This window comes from Peromyscus eremicus, unplaced genomic scaffold (assembly GCF_949786415.1).
Source record: "Peromyscus eremicus unplaced genomic scaffold, PerEre_H2_v1 PerEre#2#unplaced_79, whole genome shotgun sequence".
NCBI classification, from domain to species: domain Eukaryota; kingdom Metazoa; phylum Chordata; class Mammalia; order Rodentia; family Cricetidae; genus Peromyscus; species Peromyscus eremicus.
In genome coordinates, this window is record NW_026734320.1 from 725,298 (window position 1) to 731,008 (window position 5,711).

Consider the following 5,711-nt stretch of genomic DNA (forward strand, 5'->3'; position numbering starts at 1 on the left):
AGCTACTGTTCTTTTCAGTTTCCTAAGCAGAGTTGAACTAGATATGGCCCATGGGTGTAGGAAGCACAGTTCTTTTGTTCTGAGCAAGCTCACTGTTCTGGCCCTATTGGAAACACAGTAGAGTAGAAGAGGGCTCTTTTCTCAAAAGCAGAGTGTGTTTCTTCTAAGGCGAGCTAGTGTTTGTTTCCCAGTCAGAAATGGAGTTGAATCACATTCAGTTTCTTGTCCTACGAGCAAGAGTTGTTTTCTGGTTAGGAGAGTCACTATTGTGCTCCATTGCCTTACACAGGGCAAACAGCACTCGTGTCTGTTCCCAGCAAGTACAGTGTACTGGACTAAAGAGAAGCTATTGTTCTTGTCAGTTTCCTAAGCAGAGTTGAACTAGATATGGCCCCTGTGTGTAGGAAGCACAGTTCTTTTGTTCTGAGCAAGCTCACTCTTCTGGCACTTTAGAAAACACAGTAGAGTAGAAGAGTGCTCTTTTCTCAAAAGCAGAGTGTGTTTCTTCTAAGGCGAGCTAGTGTTTGTTTCCCAGTAAGAAATGGAGTTCAATCACATGCAGTTTCTTGTCCTACGAGCAAGAGTTGTTTTCTGGTTAGGAGAGTCACTATTGCCCTCCCATTGCCTTACACAGGGCAAATAGCACTCGTGTCTGTTCCAGCAAGTACAGGGTACTGGACTGAAGAGAAGCTACTGTTCTTTTCAGTTTCCTAAGCAGAGTTGAACTAGATATGGCCCATGGGTGTAGGAAGCACAGTTCTTTTGTTCTGAGCAAGCTCACTGTTCTGGCCCTATTGGAAACACAGTAGAGTAGAAGAGGGCTCTTTTCTCAAAAGCAGAGTGTGTTTCTTCTAAGGCGAGCTAGTGTTTGTTTCCCAGTCAGAAATGGAGTTGAATCACATTCAGTTTCTTGTCCTACAAGCAAGAGTTGTTTTCTGGTTAGGAGAGTCACTATTGTGCTCCCATTTCCTTACACAGGGCAAATAGCACTCGTGTCTGTTCCCAGCAAGTACAGTGTACTGGACTAAAGAGAAGCTACTGTTCTTGTCAGTTTCCTAAGCAGAGTTGAACTAGATATGGCCCGTTTGTGTAGGAAGCACAGTTCTTTTGTTCTGAGCAAGCTCACTCTTCTGGCCCTTTAGGAAACACAGTAGAGTAGAAGAGTGCTCTTTTCTCAAAAGCAGAGTGTGTTTCTTCTAAGGCGAGCTAGTGTTTGTTTCCCAGTCAGTAATGGAGTTGAATCACATGAAGTTTTTGGTCCTACGAGCAAGAGTTGTTTTCTGGTAAGAAGAGTCACTATTGCACTCCATTGCCATACACAGTGCAAATAGCACTCACGTCTCTTCCCAGCAAGTACAATGTACTGGACTGAAGAGAAGCTACTGTTCTTGTCAGTTTCCTAAGCAGAGTTGAACTAGATATGGCCCATGTGTGTAGGAAGCACAATTCTTTTGTTCTGAGCAAGCTCACTCTTCTGGCCCTTTAGGAAACACAGTAGAGTAGAAGAGTGCTCTTTTCTCAAAAGCAGAGTGTGTTTCTTCTAAGGCGAGCTAGTGTTTGTTTCCCAGTCAGTAATGATGTTGAATCACATGCAGTTTTTGGTCCTAGGAGCAAGAGTTGTTTTCTGGTAAGAAGAGTCACTATTGTGCTCCCATTGCCATACACAGTGCAAATAGCACTCGCGTCTGTTCCCAGCAAGAACAGTGCACTGGACTGAAGAGAAGCTACTGTTCTTGTCAGTTTCCTAATCAGAGTTGAACTAGATATGGCCCGTGTGTGTGGGAAGCACAGTTCTTTTGTTCTGAGCAAGCTCACTCTTCTGGCCCTTTAGGAAACACAGTAGAGTAGAAGAGTGCTCTTTTCTCAAAAGCAGAGTGTGTTTCTTCTAAGGCGAGCTAGTGTTTGTTTCCCAGTCAGTAATGGAGTTGAATCACATGCAGTTTTTGGTCCTACAAGCAAGAGTTGTTTTCTGGTAAGGAGAGTCACTATTGCGCTCCCATTGCCATACACAGTGCAAATAGCATCTCGCGTCTGTTCCCAGCAAGTACAGTGTACTGGACTGAAGAGAAGCTACTGTTCTTGTCAGTTGCCCAAGCAGAGTTGAACCTGATTGGCCTGTGTGTGTAGGAAGCACAGTTCTTTTGTTCTGAGCAAGCTCACTGTTCTGGCCCTTTAGGAAACACAGTAGAGTAGAAGAGTGGTCTTTTCTCAAAAGCAGAGTGTGTTTCTTCTAAGGCGAGCTAGTGTGTGTTTCCCAGTCAGAAATGGAGTTGAATCACATGCAGTTTTTGGTCCTACGAGCAAGAGTTGTTTTCTGGTAAGGAGAGTCACTATTGCGCTCCCATTTCCATACACAGTGCAAATAGCACTCGCGTCTCTTCCCAGCAAGTACAGTGTACTGGACTGAAGAGAAGCTACTGTTCTTGTCAGTTTCCTAAGCAGAGTTGAACTAGATATGGCCCGTGTGTGTAGGAAGCACAGTTCTTTTGTTCTGAGAAAGCTCACTGTTCTGGCCCTTTAGGAAACACAGTAGAGTAGAAGAGCGCTCTTTTCTCAAAAGCAGAGTGTGTTTCTTGTAAGGCGAGCTAGTGTTTGTTTCCCAGTCAGAAATGGAGTTGAATCACATTCAGTTTCTTGTCCTACGAGCAAGAGTTGTTTTCTGGTTAGGAGAGTCACTATTGTGCTCCCATTGCCTTACACAGGGCAAATAGCACTCGTGTCTGTTCCAAGCAAGTACAGTGTACTAAACTGAAGAGAAGCTACTGTTCTTGTCAGTTTCCTAAGCAGAGTTGAACTAGATATGGCCCGTTTGTGTAGGAAGCCCAGTTCTTTTGTTCTGAGCAAGCTCACTGTTCTGGCCCTATAGGAAACACAGTAGAGAAGAAGAGTGATCTTTTCTCAAAAGCAGAGTGTGTTTCTTCTAAGGCGAGCTAGTGTTTGTTTCCCAGTCAGAAATGGAGTTGAATCACATGCAGTTTCTGGTCCTACGAGCAAGAGTTGTTTTCTGGTTAGGAGAGTCACTATTGTGCTCCCATTGCCTTACACAGGGCAAATAGCACTCGCGTCTGTTCCCAGCAAGTACAGTGTACTGGACTGAAGAGAAGCTACTGTTCTTGTCAGTTTCCTAAGCAGAGTTGAACTAGATATGGCCCGTGTGTGTAGGAAGCACACTTCTTTTCTTCTGAGCAAGCTCACTGTTCTGGCTCTATTGGAAACACAGTAGAGTAGAAGAGGGCTCTTTTCTCAAAAGCAGAGTGTGTTTCTTCTAAGGCGAGCTAGTGTTTGTTTCCCAGTCAGAAATGGAGCTGAATCACATTCAGTTTCTTGTCCTACGAGCAAGAGTTGTTTTCTGGTTAGGAGAGTCACTATTGTGCTCCCATTGCCTTACACAGGGCAAATAGCACTCGTGTCTGTTCCCAGCAAGTACAGTGTACTGGACTGAAGAGAAGCTACTGTTCTTGTCAGTTTCCTAAGCATAGTTGAACTAGATATGGCCCGTTTGTGTAGGAAGCACAGTTCTTTTGTCTGAGCAAGCTCACTGTTCTGGCCTTTAGGAAACACAGTAGAGTAGAAGAGTGCTCTTTTCTCAAAAGCAGAGTGTGTTTCTTCTAAGGCGAGCTAGTGTTTGTTTCCCAGTCAGTAATGGAGTTGAATCACATGCAGTTTTTGGTCCTACAAGCAAGAGTTGTTTTCTGGTAAGGAGAGTCACTATTGTGCTCCCATTGCCATACACAGTGCAAATAGCACTCGCGTCTGTTCCCAGCAAGTACAGTGTACTGGACTGAAGAGAAGCTACTGTTCTTGTCAGTTTCCTAAGCAGAGTTGAACTAGATTGGCCTGTGTGTGTAGGAAGCACAGTTCTTTTGTTCTGAGCAAGCTCACTGTTCTGGCCCTTTAGGAAACACAGTAGAGTAGAAGAGTGGTCTTTTCTCAAAAGCAGAGTGTGTTTCTTCTAAGGCGAGCTAGTGTTTGTTTCCCAGTCAGAAATGGAGTTGAATCACATGCAGTTTCTGGTCCTACGAGCAAGAGTTGTTTTCTGGTTAGGAGAGTCACTATTGTGCTCCCATTGCCTTACACAGGGCAAATAGCACTCGCGTATGTTCCCAGCAATTACAGTGTACTGGACTGAAGAGAAGCTACTGTTCTTGTCAGTTGCCTAAGCAGAGTTGAACTTATATGGCCCGTGTGTGTAGGAAGCACACTTCTTTTGTTCTGAGCAAGCTCACTGTTCTGGCCCTATTGGAAACACTGTAGAGTAGAAGAGTACTCTTTCTCAAAAGCAGAGTGTGTTTCTTCTAAGGCGAGCTAGTGTTTGTTTCCCAGTCAGAAATGGAGTTGAATCACATGCAATTTCTTGTCCTACGAGCAAGAGTTGTTTTCTGGTTAGGAGATTCACTATTGCCCTTCCATTGCCTTACACAGGGCAAATAGCACTCGTGTCTGTTCCCAGCAAGTACAGTGTACTGGACTGAAGAGAAGCTACTGTTCTTGTCAGTTTCCTAAGCAGAGTTGAACTAGATATGGCCCGTGGGTGTAGGAAGCACAGTTCTTTTGTTCTGAGCAAGCTCACTGTTCTGGCCCTATAGAAACACAGTAGAGTAGAAGAGGGCTCTTTTCTCAAAAGCAGAGTGTGTTTCTTCTAAGGCGAGCTAGTGTTTGTTTCCCAGTCAGAAATGGATTTGAATCACATTCAGTTTCTTGTCCTACGAGCAAGAGTTGTTTTCTGGTTAGGAGAGTCACTATTGTGCTCCCATTGCCTTACACAGGGCAAATAGCACTCGTGTCTGTTCCCAGCAAGTACAGTGTACTGGACGGAAGAGAAGCTACTGTTCTTGTCAGTTTCCTAAGCAGAGTTGAACTAGATATGGCCCGTTTGTGTAGGAAGCACAGTTCTTTTGTCTGAGCAAGCTCACTGTTCTGGCCTTTTAGGAAACACAGTAGAGTAGACGAGTGCTCTTTTCTCAAAAGCAGAGTGTGTTTCTTCTAAGGCGAGCTAGTGTTTGTTTCCCAGTCAGTAATGGAGTTGAATCACATGCAGTTTTTGGTCCTACGAGCAAGAGTTGTTTTCTGGTAAGAAGAGTCACTATTGTGCTCCCATTGCCATACACAGTGCAAATAGCACTCGCGTCTGTTCCCAGCAAGAACAGTGCACTGGACTGAAGAGAAGCTACTGTTCTTGTCAGTTTCCTAATCAGAGTTGAACTAGATATGGCCCGTGTGTGTGGGAAGCACATTTCTTTTGTTCTGAGCAAGCTCACTCTTCTGGCACTGTATGAAACACAGTAGAGTAGAAGAGTGCTCTTTTCTCAAAAGCAGAGTGTGTTTCTCGAGAGGCGAGCTACTGTTTGTTTCCCAGTCAGAAATGGAGTTGAATCACATTCAGTTTCTTGTCCTATGAGCAAGAGTTGTTTTCTGGTAAGGAGAGTCACTATTGCGCTCCCATTGCCATACACAGTGCAAATAGCACTCGTGTCTGTTCCCAGCAAGTACAGTGTACTGGACTGAAGAGAAGCTACTGTTCTTGTCAGTTTCCTAAGCAGAGTTGAACAAGGTTGGCCTGTGTATGTAGGAAGCACAGTTCTTTTGTTCTGAGCAAGCTCACTGTTCTGGCCCTTTAGGAAACACAGTAGAGTAGAAGAGTGGTCTTTTCTCAAAAGAAGAGTGTGTTTCTTCAAAGGCGAGCTAGTGTGTTTTTCCCAGTCAGAAATGGA